This window comes from Protopterus annectens, chromosome 6.part0 (assembly GCF_019279795.1).
Source record: "Protopterus annectens isolate FY-2018-M chromosome 6.part0, PAN1.0, whole genome shotgun sequence".
In the NCBI taxonomy this organism is placed as follows: domain Eukaryota; kingdom Metazoa; phylum Chordata; order Ceratodontiformes; family Protopteridae; genus Protopterus; species Protopterus annectens.
Window position 1 is genome coordinate 1,253,024,771 of NC_056737.1, and position 12,686 is coordinate 1,253,037,456.

Sequence of the window (12,686 nt, forward strand, 5' to 3'; positions counted from 1 at the left end):
TTCAATGGCTTCAAAACCAGATATATTAAGCAGAATAAATGCTTTTGTACATGTGTCTTTGTCAGATAAAGCAGCCTGTATGAAAATATCATACTCTTGCTCAAACACTCTCCAATCTTTTGCAACATTATTATCAAATACAAGTGGACCAAGTTTGCAAAATCTTTCTGCTATGCCAGCAAACAATAGTATAAACCTGCCCCTTGTAGTTATCTTTAAACATACACCAGGTACTTGAAAAATATTCAAGTGCACAACAATCTCTGAAATAACTGTATTTTGCGAAATACCTACTGTAATACCATATACACTTGTCAACATTTTGCACACCGTATATTTTGAATAGCTTTAGTTGATGAAAAAAAGAAGCACATAGTGAAAAAATATGGTTGTTTTCCCTTTTTATACATTTTATGTGATTCAGAAGTTATTTTAAGCATTTTTGTAAGCACTGAGAGTACTTTTATCAATATGTCACAGTTCTGAACATTTAATTTAATTAGAAATTTGTTTTGAACATTTTGAATGCTCCATTTTATATTCATTGTGTAAAAAATCATTTAAATGTGTTTTCTTCTTCTTTTGGCTGCTCCCATTAGGGGTCATCACAGTGGATCAACTGTTTCCATTTCTTCATGTCCTTTGCATCTTGCTCTGTCACACCAACCACCTGCATGTCCTCTCTCACCACATCCATAAACTTTATCTTAGGCCTTCCTCTTTTCCTGTTACCTGGCAGTTTCATCCTTAGCATCTTTTTACCAATATACTCTTCATCCCTCCTCAGCACATGTCTAAGCCAATGTAATCTTGCCTGTCTGGCTTTGTCTCCAAACCTTCCAACCTGAGCTGACCCTCTAATATACATATTCCTAATCCTGTCCATCCTCATCACACCCAGTACAAATCTTAACATTTTCAACTCTGCCATGTCAAGCTCTGACTCCTGCCTTTTTGTCAATGCCACTGTCTCTAACCCATATAACATATCTGGTCTCACTACCCTCTTGTAGACCTTCCCTTTCACTCTTACTGGTACTCGTCTGTCACAAATCACTCCTGACACTCTTCTCCACCCACTCCATCCTGCCTGTACTCTCTTCTTCACTTCTCTTCCACACTCACCATTACTATGAACTGTTGATCCTAAGTATTTAAACTCATCCATCTTTGCCACCTGTACTCCCTGCATCCTCAACATTCCTCTATCCTCCCTCTCATTCACACACATATATTCTGTCTTAGTCCTGCTGACCTTCATTCCTCTTCTCTCGAGAGCATATCTCCACCTCTACAGGGTTTCCTCCACCTGGTCCCTACTCTCACCACAGATCACAATGTCATCTGCAAACATCATAGTCCACTGGGACTCCTGCCTGATCTCGTCTGTCAACCTGTCCATCACCATTGCAAATAAGAAAGGGCTCAGAGCTGATCCTTGATGTAATCCCACCTCCACCTTAAATGCATCCCACCGCAGACCTCACTGCTGTCACACTACCCTCGTACATATCCTGTACCACTCTTACATACTTCACTGACACTCCCGAGTTCCTCATACAATACCACAACTCCTCTCTAGGCACCCTGTCATATGCTTTCTCTAAGTCCACAAAGACACAATGCAACTCCTTCTGACCTTCTCTGTACTTCTCCATTAACACTCTCAGAGCAAACATTGCATTTGTAGTGCTCTTTCCTGGAATGAAACCATACTGCTGATTACTAATCATCATTTCCCTTCTTAACCTAGCTTCCACTACCCTTTCCAATAAATTCATGCTGTGACTGATCAATTTAATCCCTCTGTAGTTACTACAGCTCTGCACATCACCCTTATTCTTAAAAATCAGTACCAAACAAATTTTCTCCATTCCTCATGCATCCTCTCACTTTCCAAGATTTCATTAAATAATCTAGTTAAAAACTCCACTGCCATTTCTCCTAAACACCTCCATGCTTCCATGGGTATGTCATTTGGACCAACAGACTTTCCATTCTTCATCCTCTTCATAGCTATCCTTACTTCCTCCTTGCTAATCCACTGCACTTCATGATTCCCTATCCGCACATCATCCAACCTTCTCTCCCTCTCATTCTCTTCATTCATCAGCCCCTCAAAGTACTCTTCCATCTGCTCAATACACTCTCCTCACTTGTGAGTACGTTTTACTCATCATCCTTTATCACCCTTACCTGCTGCACATCTTTACTAGCTCGGTCCCCCTGTCTAGCCAATTGGTACAGGTCCTTTTCTTCCTCCTTAGTGTCCAACCTTTCGTACAACTCTTCATACGCCTTATCCTTAGCTTTCACCACCTCTCTCTTTGCCATGCACCTCATCTCCTTATACTCGTCTACTTTCTTCATCTATCTGACAATCCCACTTCTTCTTCGCCATCCTCTTTCTCTGTATACTGTCCTGTACTTCTTCATTCCACCACTAGGTCTCCTTGTCCTCCTTCCTCTTTCCAGATGTCATACCAAGCACCTTTCTATCCATCTCTCTTACTAGCTCTGCTGTAGTTAACCAGCTATTCGGTAACTCTTCACTGCTACCCAGTGCCTGTCTTAACTCTTCCCTGAACTCCACCTCACAATTACCCTTTTTCAATTTCCACCATTTGATCCTTGGTGCTGCCCTCACACTCCTCCTCCTCTTCTTGATCACCAATGTCATCCTACAAACCACCATCTTATGCTGCCTAACTACACTTTCCCCTGCCACAACTTTACAGTCTCCAATCTCCTTCAGACTGGCCCTTCTACATAAGATATAATCCACCTGTGTGCATCTTCCTCCACTCTTGTATGTCACTCTATGCTCCTCCCTCTTGTTAAAATATGTATTCATCACAGCCATGTCCATCCTTTTCGCAAAATCCACTACCATCTGACCTTCTGCATTCCTTTGCTTAACACCATACCTACCCATCACTTCACATCCCCTCTGTTCCCTTCACCAACATTCCCATTGAAATCTGCTCTAATCACCAGTCTGTCACCCTTGGGTAAAGCCATCACCACTTCATTCAACTCACTCCAAAATTTTTCTTTCTCATCCATCGCACACCCAACTTGTGGAGCATATGCACTAACAACATTCATTATTGCACCATCAATTTCCAGCTTCATAAACATCACTCTATCCGACACTCTTTTCACCTCCAAAACACTCTTAGCAAACTGTTCCTTCAGGATAACCCCTACGCCATTTCTCCTCCCATCCACACCACCCACCTCCGATACACCTAGCCTTGCTCCCCTTTCATCTGGTCTCTTGCACACACAATATACCAGCCTTCCTTTGGTCCATCATATCAGCTAGCTCTCTCCCTATACCAGTAATACTGCCAACATTCAAAGTTACAACCCTCACTATCACAGTCCTAGCCTTTACCTGCCTTTGGGCATGCCTTCCCCCTCTTCTCCTCCTCTGGCCAACAGAAGCCCAATTTCTGCCAGCACCCTGTTGGCCAACAGTACTGGTGGCGGTCATTGTTAACCCGGGCCTCAAATGTGTTTTAGTACCTGGAATTATCTGGTTTTGACTTCAGATGCCATTCTGATACCATGTTGCTCGGCTTGTGTATTCAACTAAGACAATGAGGCTTGGGTTTTTGCTTAAGTTCTTTATTATATACAAACGCATTAGGATGGATGACTGGAACATGAAACCTAAGCAAACTAACTAATGAACGACTGCTACACATACATGCATTCACTCCGGCTTTTCACTCAAAATTGAACTCTGCTTGCACGTGCTCAGTACTTATATGCACGTGCCCATAGGCTGGAATGGCTCTTAAAGGTACAATACACACTCTGATCTATAATTATCCTCTCACAAACATTCCAGCACAACTCTGTTATATTTCATTTGTCTGATTTCTCCGTTTTCCGACACTCCTATCTTCCTCCTTTCCAAGCTTTAAAAAGGCAGAACATAATATCCATATAAGGATATCTTCAGAGTGAATTTAGGTTTGGCCAAATGTTTTATAAGTTGCTGGCTAGTGCCATTGACTGTGAACAGTGCAAACTCTGGTGGAAATTTTTCAAAGACTCATGCAGTTCTGCTCCAACTGCTAGCAGCAAAACTTGGAACAACAGCTTGTATATTTTAAGTATGTCCACAACAGCCAGGACACTCCTGCTTTTAACTAAACCATTTTCATATCAGTTTAAGCAGATTTAGATATGCAAGAGTGTAGAGAATGTTTCCTCTAAAGTCTTATCACTTCTAAAATCAAGTCTACCTGGTTTCAATTTGCTTATTTAGATATTGCTATAGCGACACTATTCTCAGATTAGTTTTATGCATTTGTGAGTAATGAAACTATGACTACCGCCCATTGTTCCCTAGAAATTACAGACATTGTGTGTTGATATGCATTGTCATAAGCTTTGTTGAGTTGTTTTATCTCAGCTGCAAAAAGTTGGACAAATCCCAAAATGCAAAACAATATTCATATTTCAGCCTATCATAAAAATTAAATTAAATTTGAAATACAGCAAACGGTTTCCTTAATTGGAAAAATTGGCATGACTGTGGGTCTTCCTGTTGTTTTCAGCACAGTAAACAGATTTCCTGTAGATATTCACTACTTGTCTGTTCCACTCATCACTCTGTCGCTCTTTCCACCTAAATCACTTCTTGGTAATGCCTTCTGCTGTTCAGTAAACAAAATATTCCACAAAACAATATGGAAATCTTTACTCTTCCTTCTTACAGACTCATCATACAGTCTATCGATTTTTCTTATCCTACTCTTCATGGCCATAACAGACATGCACAGAGTGCCACACAATGCCTATAGCCCTTTTCTAAAATATGTATACTTCGCAGATCACATCTAATATCAAACAGGCAGTAACTACACCATTCTACAGTTTTGTCTTAGCTACATCAGCAACAGTAATTGCACTTTCTCAACTTTGTCAGATGGTGATTAAGAACAGCTAAGATGAGGGGAGCATGTGTGTGACAACTGTAACTGAAGTCTCCTCATCAGTAATGGCAGTATGACTTATGTTCCTTATCGACTGTAGTATCGTTATTACACACAGCCCATATTGTGCTAAATATCTCACGTATCACGGAGTTTGCTTCTTTTGTTTGCTGATCTTCTTTCTATTTTCAGATTGTTGTAATTATACTAACAACCGCAGATGACATACTCTCAACTATTAATACACACGAAATATGTTATGTGTATGCTGGGAGAGATTAAACTGAGTCAATCTTCATAGTAATCACACATGGATTTTTTAAAAAATATATCTGGTCTGTGACCGAGAAAAAATACTATGCTCTTGAATGGCAATGCAAGGAAAGCAAAACAACTGGTGTGTAGATACTATTGTTAGGAAGTATCAGTTTTCTTTTTGTTCAAATCACACGGTTTAGTGGTGAGCAATGCATGAAAATATGTTCTGTCTGGAATTCAGAAATGTGCCAAGTGAAACTGTGGTAAGTTTCTCACATTCTCACAGGTATTGCCCATAGTGCAATGTGGCCAGAAGGCAATTGTCAATTTACTAACTAGAATTTCATGTTAAATACAGAAATGCAGGTTCCCACACTTGTGGCTAGGACTGATTTAGAGAAAATGGGTGTAGTAGTAGCATGTTGCGCCTAATTATGTGCATGTAGGAAAGGCTGTAGACCACATTAAATGCTATAAATCTATATTTTGATCATTGGAATAGGTAGATGTAGATATATATGAATGTATGGAAAGGGAGATATAGAAGGAAGAGGAACACACATTAAGGAAATGGAAGACAAGAATGTGAGTGGGGAGCAGATGGAAGGGTATATTTATTTTTTTCTGAGACAAGCATCCAATTTTTTTTGTTTTTATTTTTATTATAGAAGGAAAGATGGGAAAGGATTTAATGGTATGACAAGCAAAGGTAAGAGGGTGAGGTTTACAAACAGCAACACACAAACATAAAGCAGAGACAAAGACTGACAGGGAGATGCTGGTGCACTTGGGGGATGGTGGAATTATAGATGCACAGACAAAGGGAAAACAATGATGATGAAGAGAACTAGAAAACAAACAAGGAAGGGAGGTGACACAAGGAGGAGAAACACTAAGGTGGGGAATAGAATGGGCATGGTCTTCTGTACTGCAGTGCCTGTGCTAATCCCAGGGTGAGGTCTGAACTCCCTCCCTACTGAGCACTGCCAGAGGTGGTGTAGACAGAAACAGGCAGTGGTGTGACTCTACAAGTTGTATGAGGATTTTCTCCAAGTAAAGGATGGAGGCTCTGGTCAATCATCACCACCACTACCTCCACCAGCTCCCTGTGGATAACAAATAGCACACCTCAGGCATTACTAATAGTAGAAATAATGACACTCCTCTCCAGTGAGTGACCATCAAAGGCCATATGAGAAGCATCCTGCCTGCTCCTCGTCAAACCCAGTGGAAGGGCTGGCCTACAGTTAGGTGGAGTGGATGTAGGACAAGGCTAGGACTTACAGGGACTGGTGACCTGCATTGTGCCACTGTCACAACTGTGACAAATGCTGTAGAAGATGTCAGCCTAAAAGGAGAGAAATAGAACAACAAAGAAAAAAGAAAAAAATGATAAAAAAAAAAAACAGGATAGTGACTAACGGAGGGAGGGGAGGGGGAGACATATAACCTATTGTAACATTACAGGCATATACAGATTACCCAAGCAGTGAGATGCTGCAAGCTATTGCCTACATTCAGTACAATAAGCTCAGAAAGCAGGTGTGCAGTGTCACAACTACCGTTACAAAGAATGTGTGTTCAGGTATGTTGTGGGACATGTGGGCAAATCTGTATTGCTGAGTAAAAAACAATGGTGTCTGTGTCAAGTACTGTGTCTATGAACCCTACAAGCAATCAGTGTTACAGTGTCTATCAGCACTCATGAAAATTATACATATGAGTACTAAGCTGGGTATATATTGGGAAACCAGTAACAACAGCTACATGTAGTATAGAAACACGTGGGAGTTGATGTCTCTGAGGGAGTCACTACAGGCAAATAATATTGTTCCACTACATACCAATGAGGTATACTGCAAACTCACTATCCACAAAAGATAAAATATGCATATAATACAAGAAATGTCCATCGCTGATAAACACACTCATCCCTTCCCCATTTTCCATCATTACACACACTTAGGACCCCAACCAAAAAAAAAGTAATTATTCTCTTGTGTTACACAGGGTGTTGAGCTACCACATGCAGCTACACATGTCAGGCCATGGATCAATTAAATAGTACACCTCTAAGATAGGTCCACCAGTACAATGCTTTGCAACACTCTCCTAATACATCTGAACTCATTAAGCTGTCATACCTAGCATTTCATATGACAACTGCCACAGTGCAGGTCACTTCTTATATTAATGAAATGTATATCTGGGTAAAATATGGACAATCAGTTTCACTTGTAATACATACCAGGCACTCATGTAAGTAATAGTAACACCTCTATAGGGGCACACTCTCACAGTGTGCAGATGTATTGGCAGATCCATAATGAATACACTCAAAGTTATGTAAAGAAACACTCATATGCAACCCTGCACTTGGAGACTCTTTCCATTCTCCTCTGATACAGAAAGCTATTGTTCAAGATAGCCTACAAACTTAAAAGAAAAACTATAAATTACATATCAAAATTTGCGCCAAACCTGAATGGCAAAATATCTATAGCCCTCTCATCACACTGTCCACTCTTTACCTCATTTTCTCCCTCTCCTCAGCGCTATTACTATTCCAAAAAATATATATAAACAAATAAATATATATATATATATATATATATATATATATATATATATATATATATGGGTCTACCTGAAAATGCCGAAATCTCAAAATGCCGCAGACGAGAACACCGACACTGGAAGATCGACAACGAAGAAGACCAACAGTTGAGAATACCAATGCTGAGAACACCGACATGTAAAGATAAGTGTGCGATAGGGATGGACGTTAGGGTCAGGGTGTGGGTAAGGTAAGTGTGTGATAGTGATGGTCTGTAGGGTTAGGGGCGGGTTAAGTGAGTTAGGGTTAGGGAGCGGGTTAGGTGAGTGTGCGATAGTGACCGACCTTATGGTTAGGGTTTGGATTAAGGTTAGTGCATAGATAGTTGTGTATGTAAGGTTCAGTGTAGGCTTGTAAGGTTTTTGGTGTGCTTGTGTTGTGTGTGTGCTTTTTGGACAAGGGATTTGTTTTGTTTATTGAGTGTCGGGATTGTGGTTTGTCGGGTATGTGACGTTTCGTGTTTCTGAACTTTCAGTTTTGTGGTGTCGGTGATTTCGTTGTCGGTGTTTTAGCACATAGGTGTCAGGTAAACCCATATATATATATATATATATATATATATATATATATATATATATATACATATATAAAAAATCTCATTTGTTTATAACTATTATAACTATTATTTAATATGTACACAGTACTAATTTTATTTTTCTCGTAGTGGTCCTCACTGAAATGCTTGTGTGTTTTACTTTTTTTTATTCAAACTTTTTTTATTAAAGTTTCATCAAGAAAAAGGAAAAAAAATTTTTTTAAATAACAAACATTGATAAACTATATACAAATTTACAAAGACCTCAAGATCAAATAATAATGGAATAATAATGTAATATAAACATGTAGATAAGGTTTTACAATCTGCAAAAGTTCTTGTTACCAATTTGATTAATAGGATAATAGTACATCTGAATTCATTGTTTTGATAAGAGATAAGACTTTTTCCCAAGAATTTTAGTCCATTTTCTAGGAAAAATTCTTTCCAGTAGAATTATGAAATCTTCAAAGGTTGGAGTGGAGGATGATTTCCATCTTCTTGTAATACATTTTTTGGCTACTGCCATCATTGTCTAGAGAAGATATTTTTTTTGTTATTCATGGTAATAGATTAATTTACATTCAAAAATATTAAAGATTTTGATAATATGAAGGAGTCAGCAAAGATAGCTTGTAAAAAATTTCTAATGTAATTGCAAAATTTCTTAATGAAAGAGCATTCATAAAATATATGAGACCAATCAGCCTTGCATTTCAGAGAACATCTCCAGCACATTACTTCTTTAGAATTGTAAAATTTGGCAATTTTATTTGGGGTATAAAAAGCTTTATGCAAAAATTTCCAGGAAAAAAATCTTCCAAACTTGTAAATTAGAAGTTAATTTAATGGAATGTAGTAAATTAGTTTTATTCTTGGAAGTTAGGGACAGTGTACAATATTTAGTAATAAAATTCCAAAATTTCTGGTTGGGAGTAGTTTTATAAATAATAATGATTTTGTAAAGTTTTGAGATTAAATTCTTCCAATTACATTCTCTATATAATGTTTCATGCATACAAAGTATAAATTTATGCAATGATTTAAAGGAAGAATTCTCTATTGTTCTGCATAGAGCTTGAGTAAATGGGATTAAGCTATTAAGATCTAACCAATCTGAATTTGGTAAATTAAATGTTTTGATTAAATTTTGTGAATCAAGGGTGACTAAATTCATTGTGCAATGAAACCAACACGTGAAAATTTTCATTTTCCAGGTATTAAGAGTATCTGTATTAATATTGTTAAAAAGGTTTTTTGTAACGTTAAATGGGAATAATAGCTGAATCCATAGTTTAATATCAATATTGTTGTTAATAAAATTTCTAAAAGTGTTATAGATATAGTTTATATAATTTAGATTTGTGAGTTTAATAATATTATACTGTAAGTTAATACATAATGCATACCAAAGTTTATTATGATCACTAAGTTGTATTTTTTTAATAATTTACTTTCATTTAAAATAATAGTAGGGTGCAAAGACTTCCAAGCTGAAGAAAACTTTGGATCTATCCAATTTAAGATTGTTTTCAGGTTAAAAGCTTTAATATATGATTCTAAATCTGGAAAATGTATTCATGCAAGCTCCCAGGGTCTAACATGGTTTAATAAGGCTATTCTATTTTTTTCTTGGATGCCATAACAATTTTAAAAGTATTTTATTTCTCTCTCTTAGAATACTTTTATTGGGTAGTATAGGGATAGATAATGCAATGTAGTTTATTTTTGTTTATAAAATCATTTTAATTAATTGTAGTCTATCTTCAAATTTTAAGTGTAATTTATTCCATTTCTCTGTAAGAGTCTTTAAAATGTTCACAATATTATTACAATTGGTATTTAAGGTTAAGTCAATGTTCTCACATAATACAATCCCTAAATATTTAAAAGAGGATACTTGTTTCCCAATTATTTCATTTATAGTTGATGAACTGGTATCGTTAGTTTTCCTTTTATTTAGTAATATGTGATTAGATTTAGAAATGGTCATTTTTAGTCCAGAAGCATGGTAAAATTTTTTAACTAAAAAATCTAATTCTTGTAGAGATTCTACCGAGTTTATTAAAGTAAGTAAAATATCATCTGCAAATAACATTATCTTAGATACAAATTGTTTATATATATTAATTCCTTTAATTTTTTTATTAAATTGGATTGCCAATGAGAAAGCATCTATTGCTAGTGTGAATAAAATTGGGGGCATTGGACACCCTTGTTTAGTGCCTTTAGTAATTTCAATAGGTTCAGACATAAATACCCCTAACTTTACATAGGCTAGATTATTATTATAAATATTTTTTTTATAAAAGTAATGAACTGAAGGGGGAATTTGTATGATTCAAGAATTTTAAATAGATAACTCCAATTTAATGAATCAAATGCTTTTTTGATATCTAGAGTAATTATAAGAGCTTCTTGTTTATCCCTATTTAAAATATCTATGATAGTTAGGATACATTTAATATTGGCTTGAGTATGTCTATTATTGATAAAGCCTGTTTGATCCTCAGTGATGAGATATGTTAGTGATTTTTTAAATCTGTTAACTAAAATGGACATTAAAATTTTATAATTGTTATTAATCAGAGAAATTGGCCTATATGAACTACATAGTTTAGAATCTTTATTTTCTTTTATTATAGGAGTAATTAATGAATACCTTCATGAAGGTCGAATTATACCTTGTAAATATGATTCATTCAGAGCTTTATGTAAGACTGATATAGCAGGGGATGGTAGTAATTTATATAGTTCATTAATAATACTGTCTATGCCTGGAGCTGTGTTATTTTTGCTTTCTTTTATTTTTTCAGTAATTTCTTTTTTCTAGGTTTTTTAATTTGGAATAGTCCACGTCATAAGCTAAAGTTTTATGTTGAGAATCTTTATTTGTATTTTGTTCTGAGAAATAATATTTTAAAGCATCCAAAATATCACTAATATCAGAAACGTTTTTATTACTCCTGCCTTCATGAATCACACTTACAATATTATTCTCAGTGGACTGTCTTTTTACTCTCATTGCTAGATTGCTCATATGATTTGTAGATGCAGAGAAAGAATTTAGTTTTAACGTTTCTAAAGCTAAATTAGTTTTGTGGGTTAGGATGTTGTTATATTTTTTATTTAAAGATTCAATTTCTTTTTTCTTATCTGGCAAATTGTTTTGTATTATCATTGTTAATTATTGTTATTTGTTTTGTATGTTAGATAATTCAGACTCCCATTCCTTTGTTTGACCATCTAATGATTTTGCAGTATAAATATGCTTTCTTTATAGAATCCCAAATAATTACTATATTTACCTTGCTGGTTAAATTTATATCTAGGAAATATTTTACTTCTTAGTCTAACCATGATTTAAACTGATTTAGTTTAGTAATATAGGTTAGGATTCTTTTAGTAAATATCAGTTTCTTAATATCTGTTTGAAGATTAAAAATAACTGCATTGTGATCAGATAAATGACATGGGGTTATTTTAAAATATGATAATTTTGATTTTAGATCCTGAGATATAAAAATGTTACAAATTCTAGTTTGAGTGTTATGTCTAAAATCACAATGAGAAAATTCTAAAGCGTTGTCATTTTTTTTAGATAAAATAAATCATAATTGTGAGGTTTCTATCCATTTCTTAAATTTTTTTCCTATAGAGGTAATACGGAAAGATCTTTTATTAGATGTTTCTGAATCGCTAAATAAACAGTTAAAGTCTCCTCCCATAACTAAACTACCCTTAGCATTTTTAGTGATAAGTTCTAGTTTTTTTATTGTTTTTATTCCAATTCCAGGGAACCAATAAGCATTAACTAATGTCCATATTCTGTTGCTAAATGTTATTATTATAATTGATAAAAGACCTTCCTTATCTTTATAGTTATAGATAATTTGGGGAGAAGTAATGTTTTTCTTCCATAGTGTTAAGACACCTTTAGTTTTTTTAGTGTGTGACAAATTTGATAGTATCAAGTATTCATTTGGATTCCAAATAAAACTATCATTTGTTTTTAAGTGAGTTTCTTGCATAAAGACTACTTGTGCTTTATTTTATTTTAAATACTTTAGTAAATTAAATATTTTCCTTGGGTTGATTAAACCATTAACATTTAAAGAAAAAAGTTAAATCCATCTTATTTGCTCATTGAATAAAGATGCTCGAATAAAATAGTAATGAACATTTATATTATTTAAATCTTGTATAACCTTCTTGTAAAGTGCATATTTTAATGGCAAATTATTAAATCCCATTAAAAAATAAAAGTTAAAATTAAGTTGAGGCCCTGAAAAGAAAAAAAAACTAAGAAAAGATTAATTTTCAA